At 37.4% G+C, this 13,792-nt stretch overlaps 1 protein-coding gene across 3 annotated transcripts in view; it reads right to left on the reverse strand.

Moving 5' to 3' along the window:
- Positions 1-13,792, reverse strand: part of slc4a2b (solute carrier family 4 member 2b) — a 59,660-nt gene that overhangs the window by 41,941 nt on the left and 3,927 nt on the right. The window contains exon 2 of one of the 3 annotated variants that reach the window (XM_065258580.2): positions 12,904-13,014. The gene's annotated coding sequence lies outside the window, so the exon portion shown is untranslated. Of the gene's footprint in view, positions 1-1,140; positions 1,329-12,903; positions 13,033-13,792 lie in introns of those variants that run through there. The other 2 variants (XM_073813144.1, XM_065258579.2) reach the window with 2 other exon arrangements.

Genomic DNA, 13,792 nt, shown 5'->3' on the forward strand with positions numbered 1-13,792 from the left:
CTGTGGAAGGCAAACAAGCTTACTGGATTATATTCAATTGTGTCCATAAAGAATAATTTCAGACAAAGCATTCCAATCGGACCGAGACTGCCAACAAAAAAGCTATTCTGCAAATAGAAATTCAAATCACAAGGTGGAAACCTCAACTGGTAAATTTTAAAACCCAGAGTAACCCTGCAAATATATACTTACTAGTTCACTAGTGGCCCTCAGTTTAACCACATGCAAGAGATGTCGTGAGTTATTTATAAATCTCACGGATTCAAAGTAAAAAAAAAGTTTGGGATCTGACATTTTTGTTTCCTAGCCTGGTGTTTAAAGATCTGAGGATTTTAGGCTCATCCCTTAAATGTTTTTTTCATGAGCTATCACTACACTGTAAAACAATTCTGTACAATCTTGGTAATATTTTCAGCAATATGTCATCTTACATGTTAGAAGATGCTTTCCTAAAGTCGTTCCAAAATTATTCCAAAATTGCAAAAATTCCTCGGAAAACCATTCCACAACTTTGTCATTTCATCCAAAAGAAAGTTTCTGAATGACACGGTCTTGGACAGTTTAGATGCTTACGGTGGGAGGATAATGACATTTAATTACTTAAAGTCACAAGACAACGCCACGCTGCCTTTGAGATCAACATACCAGCAAACACACCATTCCTCAAGTTAATAAAATATACACAAACACAAAGGGAACTACATGGGTGTACTGGGAGGTATCAGTACAACTGTGGACTTTTTACTGTTGACTTAGCAGTTTGCCATGATACAAAATGCTGACTCTTGAATTTCACTTCCAGCTGTTGTTTATGCCAGAAATTAGCATTGCATTCAAACAGGTTAGCATTTTAAATGAAAAAAACGTTCATAAAAAATTATAAAAAATGCATGCACAAGTACACACAAAAGTTTAGATAGTAGACAATAATAATGCAGCCACGAACCTACATCCTTGTCATTTTTAGATAACTTTAAAAAACTGTTAAAATTATGCTGCAAGAGCTAAAACAGCAACTGAAGTCAACTGAATACACATTAAAATTGAAAAGAAAACGTATGCTAAAAGAAGTACAAATGAACACCACTAGCCACAAGCAAATAAGCATGCGTATCCAGATACAAGACCATTAAAGCTTACCACAATGTGCGTTACTGGAGAGAAGCTGGTGTTGACATCTTAGTGCAAAGGCAACTGCCACTGTTTAAAGAGAGCCAGCGACAGAGAGAGAGAAAGAGAGAGATAAAGAGAGAGAAAAGAGCGAGACGTTACAGAACGCTACAGTATTTATCTGCCTCCACTAACTCCAGCAGCGATGGGTAAATCTCTTCCTCTGCTGGATTATTTCCTCTCGAGACCTCCGACAGCCAGCCATGTGACCGCCAATCAACAATGAGTCAGCTGTGACACACATCCACAAAAAATAAACCTGTACACACACACACACACACACACACACACACACACACTCACCTACAACACCACTCCATACACCTTAAATGTGAAAATACTGTCGTTTTTATCACAAGGCTGTTGAATGCTGTATTCTGATTGGTTGAGAAATGTTCCACAGGTATGCATTATTTTTCGATAACCGCACACCTGACCTGTCAAATGTCTTAAAATAACCACCAGAGCAATGTCTGTGGTAACCGCGGTATAAGCAGAATAATTGACGATGGGCCGATGAATTATTTGAAAATAATGCACACCCACCTCATGCTGCATTACCACCTAAGGTGTGCATTATTTTAGAATAATTCAACAACGTTTTGTCAATTATTGCGCTTATACCATGGTCTTTAAACCACCGCTTATACCTGATCTGTCAAATGTCTGAAAATAACCACCAGAGCAATGTCTGTGATTATGATATTAAAAAATACTGCGCCTTATAGGTGGTAATGCGGCACGAGGTGGGTGTGCGTTATTTTCAAATAATCTAACGGCCCGTCGTCAATTTTTCTGCTTATACCACGGTTACCACAGACATTGCTCTGGTGGCTGGTGGTTATTTTAAGACATTTGACAGGTCAGATATAAGTGGTGGTATAGGGACTGTGGTATAAACGTAATAATTGACGACGGGCCATTGAATTATTTGAAAATAATGCACACCCACCTTGTGCCGCATTACCAACAAAGGTGTGCATTATTTTTTTATAATTAAAACCCCCGTCGTCAATTATTCAGCTTATACCACAGTCCTTATACCACCAATTATATCTGACCTGTCAAATGTCTTAAAATAACCACCAGAGCAATGTCTGTGGTAACCGTGGTGTAAGCAGAATAATTGACGATGGGCCGATGAATTATTTGAAAAAAATGCACACCCACCTTGTGCCGCATTACCACCTAAGGTGTGCATTATTTTTGAATAATTCAACTGCGTTTTGTCAATTATTGCGCTTATACCACGGTCCTTTTACAACCGCTTATACCTGATCTGTCAAATGTTTTAAAATAACCACCAGAGCAATGTCTGTGGTAACCGTGGTATAAGCAGAATAATTGACAACGGGCCGTTGAATAATTGGAAAATAATCACACCCACCTCGTGCCGCATTACTACCTATGGTGTACATTATTTTTGAATAATTAAAATGGCCCGTCTTCAATTATTCAACTTATACCATGGTCCTTATACCACCGCTTATACCTGACCTGTCAAATGTCTTGAAAAAACCACCAGAGCAATGTCTGTGGTAAACGTGGTATAAGCGTAATAATTTACAATGGGCCATTGAACTATGTGAAAATAATGCACACCCACCTCACGCCGCATTACCACCTAAGGTGTGCATTCTTTTCAAATAATTCAACAACGTTTTGTCAATTAATGCACTTATACCACGGTCTGTATACCACCGCTTATACCTAATCTGTCAAATGTCTTAAAATAACCACCAGAGCAATGTCTGTGGTAACCCTGGTGTAAGCAGAATAATTGACGATGGGCCAATGAATTATTTGAAAATAATGTACACCCACCTCGTGCCGCATTACCACCAAAGGTGTGCATTATTTTTAATAATTCAACTGCCCATCGTCAATTATTCAACTTATACCACGGTCCTTATATCACCGCTTATACCTGACCTGTTAAATGTCCCAAAATAACCAGCAGAGCAATGTCTGTGGTACCGTGGTATAACCAGAATAATTGACAACGGGCCGTTGAATTATTTGAAAATAATGCACACCCACCTTGTGCCGCATTACCACCTAAGGTGTGCATTATGCAAGGAATAATTGACGACGGGCCATTGAATTATAAGAAAATAACCGCAGGTGTGCATTATTTTCAAATAATTCAAAGGACCGGAGTCAATTATTCCTCTTATACCTCGGTTACCACAGACATTGCTCTGGTGGTTTTTTCAAGACATTTGACAGGTCATGTATAAGCGGTGGTATAAGGATTGGGTGGTCGTATAAGGAATGGCTGTGGTAACCGAGGTATAAGCAGAATAATTGACGACGAGACATTGAATTATTTGAAAATAATGCATTGCACACCCACCTCATGCCGCATTACCACCTAAGGTGTGCATTAAACAACGCCAATTATTTCTTACACACTTAAGTATTTTCTAAAATAAACTGTAGTCAAATTTCAAGATGCAACAATGTTTGTGAGTGAATTACCTTACCGTAGTGAATATGCAATTGTCTTACAGCATTTACCACAGTTTTCCAATTTATAGTTAATACTAGAGAATACTATAGTACACATTAAGTGTTGTAATTACTATGATATACTACTACACTTTATTTATGACAGTCTAAAGATTGTTTCATCGGACGTACATGCGTTGTAATGGTTACATGCCTGGATCGAAGTTACGTCCAATCGGTGCTTGTTTATCGGTTTGGCTAGTGGCTAAACTCATATCTGGAACAAATACCTTTTCAAGAATAAAAAACGATCCGTTTTGTAAAGACAAGGGGAGACGGCGAGCTTTTGCTGTGCCAGGCAAGAATTCAAGGATCTGTAGATAAAATTCTATATATTCATTTTACACAGTAAAGTTACGGTAGCTCATTATCAGTGATTTTTACCTTTATTTATCCTGGAAGTCCCATTGGGATCAATGATCTCTTTAACAAAATAGACCTGGCCAAGGTAGCAGCCATACAAACGTAAATATGTACTAGTTGACACGTTTCAGCTATGATTTCAAATAAAGTAATTTTCTTATTTAGTTTGCTTGTTACCGTTGACACCATCTATAGTAACTAAATGGTAAAGTATACTACAGTATTTTCTTATGTGGGTTAGAGGTGTGCTACTAGAGGAAAAAGTGTTTCTTCCTAATCTATTTAGGTAGGGACTGTTACTGTAGATACGGTAGCATCCTGTTTCGTACCAGAATAAACAGTACTGACAGCGAATTATAACAAAAGTTTTAACGCTTGGATAACTTGGAGCTTAATTTAAATAGATAATTTCTATAGCAATGGTTTAACACGCTTCATACACGAGTGGCCATGAATAGGTTTGACAAACAGTGTTGTTAAAACACAAAATTGTCTTTGCTTGTGGCCTGATATTCTGATTTACAACCTTATGCAAACGTATAGTGTTTGGTCTTTGGGAGGTTAATCTTAATGTTCAACTTCCTAAAACGTTTGTATTTGTCTGAGTAGACTATATATTTATCTGGTCACTTATTAAGCACAGAGTTAGAAAAGTCATCCGGGGTCACGGCATTAAACTTGTTCGAGATATACTGACTATACCAGACAACAATCAAACCAGACACACCCATATGAGCAATTTCAGGGTTTTGGATAGAGATTAAACGGTATGAAAATTTTACATCATGGTTATAGTAACCAAAATCACAACGGTTATAAATATTATAATGGATTTGTGAACAAATTTTAGATATGTAAAAAAAAAAAACGTACTGATGCAAACCAAATTTAAAATAGATTTTTGATCGCATAAAAATCAAATAAATACCATGAACATTTATCTCACGACACCAAATGTGTTATGATAAATGTTAATCTAGTCCAGATAAAACCAAAGTGAGCAAATCAGATTTTTATATAAACACAGGACAAATCAGCAAGTCTGTTTGTGTATGTTTTGAGAATGAAATATGGTGCACCTTATGACCCAGGAGAGGGCTGCCCAAAACCTGCGCTCGCAGTGATCGCAGAAGAAACAAAGGAGCTTTAAACTCACCAGATCACATCATTTAATGGAAAATGATAGAAAAGATGTCTCCGTCTGAAGGAATATTAAGTAAGCATGTGTCAGTACAACTACATTTCCCTGAATGTGAACATTTTGGGAATTAAACTCAGTCAGTGAAGCACTGTCATCACAAACACGTGCGAGCAGACGTGAATGAATGTGTTTGTCGCACGCGCTTAAACTGGTTGATGCTGGACAGTGGTTTTTAAGCTGTCACACTGGCACGGTTTAACGATTAAAAACAAAATTGACACGATAACACTAACCATTGGACATTTTTACCGTGGTTAACCATTAAACTCATAATCTAGTAATGGATGTGGCATTTTTTTGTCAATAATTAAAATATAATTTAGTAGAGAATGCATTTATTATTAATATACTGAACCATCGGTTTATATTTTCTAAATTTGGTTAAAAAAAAGCATGGCAAGGCATTGAATTACTCATACACAGCTTTTAATAAAGTACAGTACAAATAAGACATTTCATTTCTTGTGAATTTCATCAATTCATCATTTGGCTACTAGGTCAAGTGTGTACAAAGCCCTCAACCTTGAAACTCTGACTGAAGTCAAAGTTGCCATATGTCTACTATTTGTTTGAAGGATGTGTGAGTGTATACCAACATGACAATGTGTCAGTGGGCATGTGTGTTCACGGGTGAATCACATGGACTTGAGCTTTATATGCCTAAAAAAAAACCAGAACAGGGTTCCCACACTTTAGTTAACTTCAAATTCAAGGACCTTTCAAGGACTTTCCAGGTCCAATACCATTAAATTCAAGGATTAAATGTGGGAACACATTTCAAGTGAGAGCAATGATACATTGTGTTACCTTTTAAGATACATTGTTACAGTTCCCTTTCGAGGGAACTCGCGCTGCGTCACTGTGACACTTTGGGGACGCCTCCAGGGGTAAGTGCGTTTGAATGTTATATCAAATTCAACCAATGGTGAGGCTTAACGACAAAGACAGGGTGACGCGGGAGCCAGGAAGTATATCGCTATCTAAAATGTTATTGCCAAAGTATGGCAAGGGAGACGCAGCGTCTCGTTCCCTTCTCTAGAATTTGTATGATACTATCCTATAATACACAGGGAATTATTTTTTCCAGAAAACTTAAAAATAGATTCAAGCACTTTCAATGACCTGTGTCTATGTATTTATATTTTCAAAAACTTCCCAGGTCCTTGAATGAATTTTCCCCCCCAGATTCACAAACTTTAAAGGATTTCAAGGACCCGTTGGTACCCTGCGAGAATTAAAACTTAAGTGTCCTTCAAAGCTTGGGGTTTTCCAAAATCCCCCAAAATTGACCTTACCTACTCAAAGAGGTCACTGACCAATCCAAAATGTCTGGTTTGGGCGCTATTTGGACCTGTTCTGGTACCACAAAGCTTTACGAACAAATCCATACAATCTAATCAATCTAATCTAACTTAATCAAAGGTTTCAAAACTAAGACCAAAACTTTTAAACGCAGCTGAAAACGCCTGGATGACGTCGAATGCCAGCTGTTTTTCAGCTGAGCGCTTTGCTAGCTCTGATACTTCAGCTGTGAGCCGGTTGGTTGCTGTGGTAATGTCCCACCCCTCCTCCACTGTGATTGGACGGCCGTGTGAGAACTGACATTGACGAGTGGAGCTTTTCACCCAAAATTGAATATTTTCAACGCGGAAGAAAAACGCTAGCTGCTGGCTTTTATGAAAAACGCCAAGTTTCCATTGGAAACAATTGAAAACATGCGCCAGCCGTGGGCATAAAAGCTTTGGTGTGCACGCCCACTTAGTCATCACAAAACTTCATCATCATTAACTAAAGCTATTCCATTTGAATGATAACAGTGACATTGATTCACATTATCAACATCTGTCACTGTGATGAAGCCATTCGGATAAGTGCCGAACCTTTCTGACTAAGAGAATCTTTCTACTAAAGAAGGTTACGCAATTTCCTGATGCATGTAAAGATATAACATACCTCTATGTAACCGTCATCATATGGGCTGGACTGGTAACAATAGACCTGCTGATTTGTTTTACCCATGATATACCAACAAAATGAGTGGAAACTTGCTGAAAACAGCAGATCCTTCACCGTCTTCCTGTCACTTTAGCGTTTGCATTGTCTCTGGTCAAGATAAACAGGGAAGTAAGTTTAAATAATAAATGGTGGGGTTTCATCAAACGTTAGGAAACAACTAAGAAATGAAGAAAAGCCATTGCATAACCAGGTAGAGATATGCACAATGCTACACAGAGGGGGCAAACGAAAACACTAGACAAAATACAGAAGCTTTATGATTTCAAGATAAGTGAGAAAAAACATGTAGCAACACGTCTTACAAGTCTATATCCTAAAGGCAGATTAAAGAACCACTTTAAGGATAACGGCGAATTATACTGTAATTGAATAAAGTTCAATTCTCACCGCTATAGTTGACCATCCAGTGCTACGGTTATTTGTAGTAGAATTCACAGTAACCTGCTATGTGACCACATTTGTATTTGACATGACAGTGAGAAGTTCTACATTGGAGAATGTTAAAGAAACTTTTCCAATATTTACAAAACAAAACCAAAAAAGGCTGAGAGGATTAACTGAATTGAATTTAGAAACAAAACAAATGCAGAAAATGCAACAACAGATCTACGGTAAGACATGGGACTTGAAACACTGCCAACAACTACGGGTCGTTAACAACAGGCACAAACAGTTTGTAAACTTTTATCGAAGCATGACGGAGTGTATACAAGACCTAATTAAATCAATACCGATGTGAGATTCGCAAGCGTACTGCCCACATCTGTATGACGTTAAGAGTGATTTTAACTATTGTAAGTAGTAAACTTAGCCAAAGTTGTATTTTGAGGGCTCCATTTTCAATTTAAATGATATCTAAATGTATAAATTTCTCAAAAAGTACAGTAAATGGAAGAGACATTCTAAGACGCATCTAAAACTCTTTTCTTATGAAAATGTACCATGGTTTTTTTTGCAGTGGTGTATTGATTAGCATTTTGTAGTAACCACAGTTTAACTAGAAACTAGGGCTGGAAGATATCTGAAACTATTAGGCCATTTTCTTAAAAAAAAAATCCAGATAATTTACTCACCACCATGTCATCCAAAATGTTGATGTCTTTCTTTGTTCAGTCGTGAAGAAATAATGTTTTTTGAGAACAACATTCCAGGATTTTTCTCATTTTAATGGACTTTAATGGACACCAACACTTAATGCAGTTTAAAATTGCAGTTTCAAAGGACTCTAAACGATCCTAAACTAGGCATAAAGGTATTATCTAGCAAAACGATATGAAAAATATGCACTTTTAAACCACAACTTCTCTTCTTCCTCCGGTCGTGTGATGCACCAGCTCGACCTCACGTAATACGTAATCACGTCAAGAGGTCATGGATGACGTATGCGAAACTACGCCCCAGGGTTTACAAGTGTGAAGAAAGAGGACCGTTCCGACATTGTTGTATGTGGAATGATACTAATTCATGTTTTTGTGTCAGTTTATTGTTTAAAATGGTCCACAAATGTGCGTTTTATGTATGTAACATGGGACCTTTCGACGTCATTACGCAATTACGTAAGGTCGCGCTGGCTCGTCACACAACCCGAGGAAGACGAGAAGTTGTGGTTTAAAAGTGCATATTTTTTCGTTCTGCTAGATAAGACCCTTATGTCTCGTTTGGGATCATTAAGAGTCCTTTGAAACTGCAATTTTAAACTGCATTAAAACTGTTAAGTGTTGGGCTCTATTAAAGTCCATTAAAATGAGAAAAAACGTGGAATGTTTTCCTCAAAAAACATTATTTCTTCTTGACTGAACAAAGAAAGACATCAACATTTTGGATGACATGGTGGTGAGTAAATTATCCGGGGGTTTTTTTTTAAAGAAAATTGACTAATCCTTTTATAAAACTGTGATGTGATATCTTGATGATTTGCATGATTTTTGAAAAACACTTCGGGAAAGGGAGTCGGGCCGAGTACCAAAACACACTTGTAGCCAATCAACAGTAAGGGGCGTGTCTACTAACCGACATCGTTGCGTATGTGTGGGGTGGGTCTATCAAAAGAAGGTCCAGATTCTGTTGGGATAGAGGCGTGTTTGTTTAGGTGATTTCAAATATCAACATTGGCTTTCAGAGATCATGCACACCGCCTTTAAGTTTGTAAAATCAAATTTAATTTTTCTTGTTAGTCTCTCTGCTACTTGCAGATGCCTAAAACTTTGACTATAGAGATTTCATCGGACATACGCGTGTCAGCGTTTTGTTATTGATTCTTTCAACATCAAAGACATTTAGCTATTGCAAACCATTGCTGTATGCATATTGCGACATGTATGTTTGTGTAATTGTGGTTATTTCACTATATCTTGCTGCCCTAATAGAAAACATGTTTTTGGGGTTTTAACTGTAGTTAAATCATGGTTAATTTCGTAAGTAAAATGCACAATAAACTGATAATTCTACAAATACTTGACCGATGAGGTTCAAAATGAACCATTTATGATATGTGATTTCCTAACTTAACTTTAGTTATTAAAAAAATCCCTTATCGGTCAAACATGACTAAGCGTACCATCCTTTTCATGAGAATAATCTGAATGGAGGACATACTGTACTTCAAAACCCATTTTAATTACCCGCTCACTGAAATATATTTACCAACAAATTTCGGTAGTTTGAACAAAAGAAGAAAACTGGTGGTGAGATTCAAACAGCTGTCCATGAAGTGCACTTAATTACCACTTCAAGACCTTGCCGTCCAACTGGCAGGAGTTTTGCAGACTCGCGTTACCGACGCACAAAAGGTCAGTCTGTGTTCTCACACTTCTTGTGTTTAACTTGGAACAGACAATCACATCTTTGTAATACGACAGCTGTGAAACAACTTAACAAAACAGGACCTGACCAGAGAAACTCATACCGTCGATCATACCAAAACAAACAATTTCCAACTAGCTCAGACCACTGTACAGTAACACATATCCTGGGAAATTGAGAGCATTGAAAAGACCACACTGTAGCCCCTGGTCAAGTGTTAGGTCAAGCCACCTTTGGTAAGATAAGATTTACTTGAACCTATTTGCATGTTAGCATGGTCTATGTGAGAACAACATCTTAGCCGATAAAAATATTTTTCATGCGATTAGGGCGACCAGCGGGGGGAACAATTGCAAAAGCACGACATGTAACATTTCGAACATAACAAGAAAATAGTAGCAGCCTACAGCTTTGTTTGTTTTTTAACGTAATCTGGGTGGGATGGCTAAAGAAACTTTTTTCAGCTGATCCTCATCGGAATGCTAGCGGGAATGTGGCTTATTTCATTATATCATTACTAGGAGGTAAATCTGAAAAAAAAAGCAACACAAAAGTATTAAGCTAAACACAACAATTATTTACAAGAATTAGATTAACTAACTTACTCATTTTTCTATACCAATACAAAATAAAAGTCTTAAATTAATTCTCGATTTCACTGTATTACTTTGGGATTTCAAAATGGCGGTCAAGCTCTGGTAAGCAGATAAAAGACATTTCTTTCTTTTCTTTACTCATTAATCTGCAATGATTTATTAACTTTAACTGGCATTATTCCTCAATCACACCACAAAAAACAAAGTTGCCAAATGTCAAGCTTTTAAGTACTACTTTGACCAAGTGCTTTGTATTTCCAAGAAATCTGACTTCTTTATGGCTTTACACTTCTGATCTGACCTAAATCCACAGAAGCTTAAAGTTTTTTAAACACACACATGATCATTCTTTTAATTTTTACAATAATGTTGGGGAAAAGCAGGCTTTTAATATTATTGCTATCATAAACGTACATCGACATAATAATTCACATCATATTATTTGAGGTTGACAGTTATGTTGAAAATATTAGTTTTGTAAAGATATAACATGGGAAAAGAATAGCATGTACCGACATTTGCTCGCCTCCTTTAGAAACCATATCAAATGAGACTACATAGTACTTTAAAGCTTATTTGCTCTATTAATGTTTGAATGCCATTGAATATTCAACACTTACTGTTTGAATAGACTTGGTTTGATATAATGTCAACCCAAGTGGCATCTACAAACAAATTAATTTGATTTTTAACATTCCCCCCAATTATTTTTAACCCAACAATTGGTCTCTCATTAGCTTATAGTGGATCTATGAGGTATTTATTTATTTATTTATTTTTCTTCTAAATGTCTTCATATGTTTTTATGTTATATTTTAAGAGGCTCAAATGTACAACAACATTTTGGGGCCACATACGTGGATAACATATACTCCAAAAGTTTGAGGATCCATGTCAGCTATAAATAAACCAAAAGATAAAAATATTAACTACATAGAAACAGAGAAATGTAAATCCAAACTGTGTACTATGCAAGGATTAATTGACGACAGACCATTTAATTATTCGAAAATAATGCACACCCAAGGTGTTTATGTGGGTGGCACGATGCGAGGATTTTCAAATAATTCAAAAGGACAATTATTTTGTTTATACAACAGTTACAAAAGACAATAGGCTTGTTCGACTTCATGCGGCGCCGCAAGAACCGACAGCCGGATGACGCCGAAGTACCGCGAGAGTTAGACGAAATTAGACTTCGGATGATTTCTCTAATCGTTCTCGCGGTACTTTAACGTCATTCGGCTGTTGGTTCTTGCGGCGCCGAATAAAGTCGAAAAAGCCTATTGCTAAGACTATGCTCTGGTGGTAATTTTGAGGGATTTGGCATGTTAGGTGTGCGTTTACTTAAAAATAATGCATACCCATGGAACATTTCTTAACCAATCAGAATAAAGAATTCAACAGCCCAGTGGTAATTTTATACATGTACCATTTTTAACTTCCAACCTCAGAGAAAAACAGAAATTGTGTGTGTGAGAGAGAGAGAGAGAGAGAGAGAGAGAGAGAGAGAGAGAGAGAGAGAGAGAGAGAGAGAGAGAGAGAGAGAGAGAGAGAGAGAGAGAGAGAGAGAGAGAGAGAGAGAGAGAGAGAGAGAGAGAGAGAGAGAGAGAGAGAGAGAGAGAGAGAGAGAGAGAGAGAGAGAGATTAAATGCCGCCCGCTATATCAAACAAACGACCATCACCATGACACAAGGATCTAATTGTTGTAATCTTACATTTTTTGATATCAAAAATCAAAAGTATTGTGGGAAAAAATCATTAAAACGGTTTTAAGAAACTTTTAAACTTATTTTTCCTGACTCTAAAATCAATTACATACATTTTCCCCACATCTTATTTCTCTTTTCTGGTGTGTGTACTCATAGTAAAGCGCGTGCATATTTCTTTCCGTGGATAACGTTATCACGTGGCATCATTTCTTCGATGAGTGTATCTGACAGCTTTCCAGTGACCACGTCTTCAAAAAATGACCAGACAAGAGGAAAGCAAATGTAGCCTTCATTACAACCCACCGTTTTCTCCACCCAAGTTCATTTAAGTTTCTTTAGGTTAAACTTACTGGACCTGTAAGCTAGCGAAAGCTAACCGATACACGCCGACACGCAAGCCAAACCACGCAAACTCACTTCTCTAGCGACTGTAACGTTTTTCCACAGTCATTATCAAAGTAATACCCGATGATGGTCACAGCCTGTGTATATGAGTCTTTAAAACACAAAGCATGTGTGAAATGTGTCCTACCTCAACTCATCTTTCTTTCCCCGTTTTGGACGGATCAGGAGGAGAATCTGACGCGCGCTTCTTCTTCACGCGCACGCGTGTCATACATATTTTCTAGTGGGGAACTCCTTCCTGTACAAAAAGGAAAAAAGCGTGTCTTTTATTTACATTGTTTGCATGTACGCACACGTCAGCTCAGTGATGCACGGGTCAAATGCATGCAACCGTGCACGTACTTTGTAAATGTATATATTTGGATTTAGAACATTTAATAAAGTTTGGTGATATAAGTCCACTATCAAGACTGATATCAAGAGAAATATTTGCATGTGAATAATATGCTCACATAAGCAGTCTAATGCATTTATCGTATTCCACACGATAAATATGACCATGACATCTGCCGGCAAAAAATAAATATTGCATCTAAGAAATAAAGTAGCTATATTACAAAGTTTAAGTCATTTATTATAAGAGACAAATTGTCGTATTTCGTCAACTAACCGCTTAAAATTATCAACTTGTGATCCCGCTACGAGTGACGTAGCTTTCCCTTTAAATACAGTACATGCACGCGGACATCAGGGATCGACACTGCAGTGTTGCCAGGGTTTCACAGAAAAATCCGCCCAATTTCTCCTCAAAAGTAGCCCAATCGCGTTAAGAGGCGTTCTTAGGTAAAACTCGCGTTGCGGGTGTAAAATTTGTGTGATATATTCATTTTTGGAAGGGTTCATTTACTAAACTTCAGGTTCTTGTAGCTAAATATTACATTATTGTGGTCGCTTCAACCCGAGGATATGGAAAAACAGCCCACGGAGTTGGCAACCCTGATCGACAGGTTAACGCTACAGTGGGGGCGGTCTTTGTTCTTCAGGGGCGTGTTTAACTGTAAATTATCCAATCACGG

The sequence above is a fragment of the Paramisgurnus dabryanus genome, chromosome 22, assembly GCF_030506205.2.
Source record: "Paramisgurnus dabryanus chromosome 22, PD_genome_1.1, whole genome shotgun sequence".
Classification (NCBI taxonomy): domain Eukaryota; kingdom Metazoa; phylum Chordata; class Actinopteri; order Cypriniformes; family Cobitidae; genus Paramisgurnus; species Paramisgurnus dabryanus.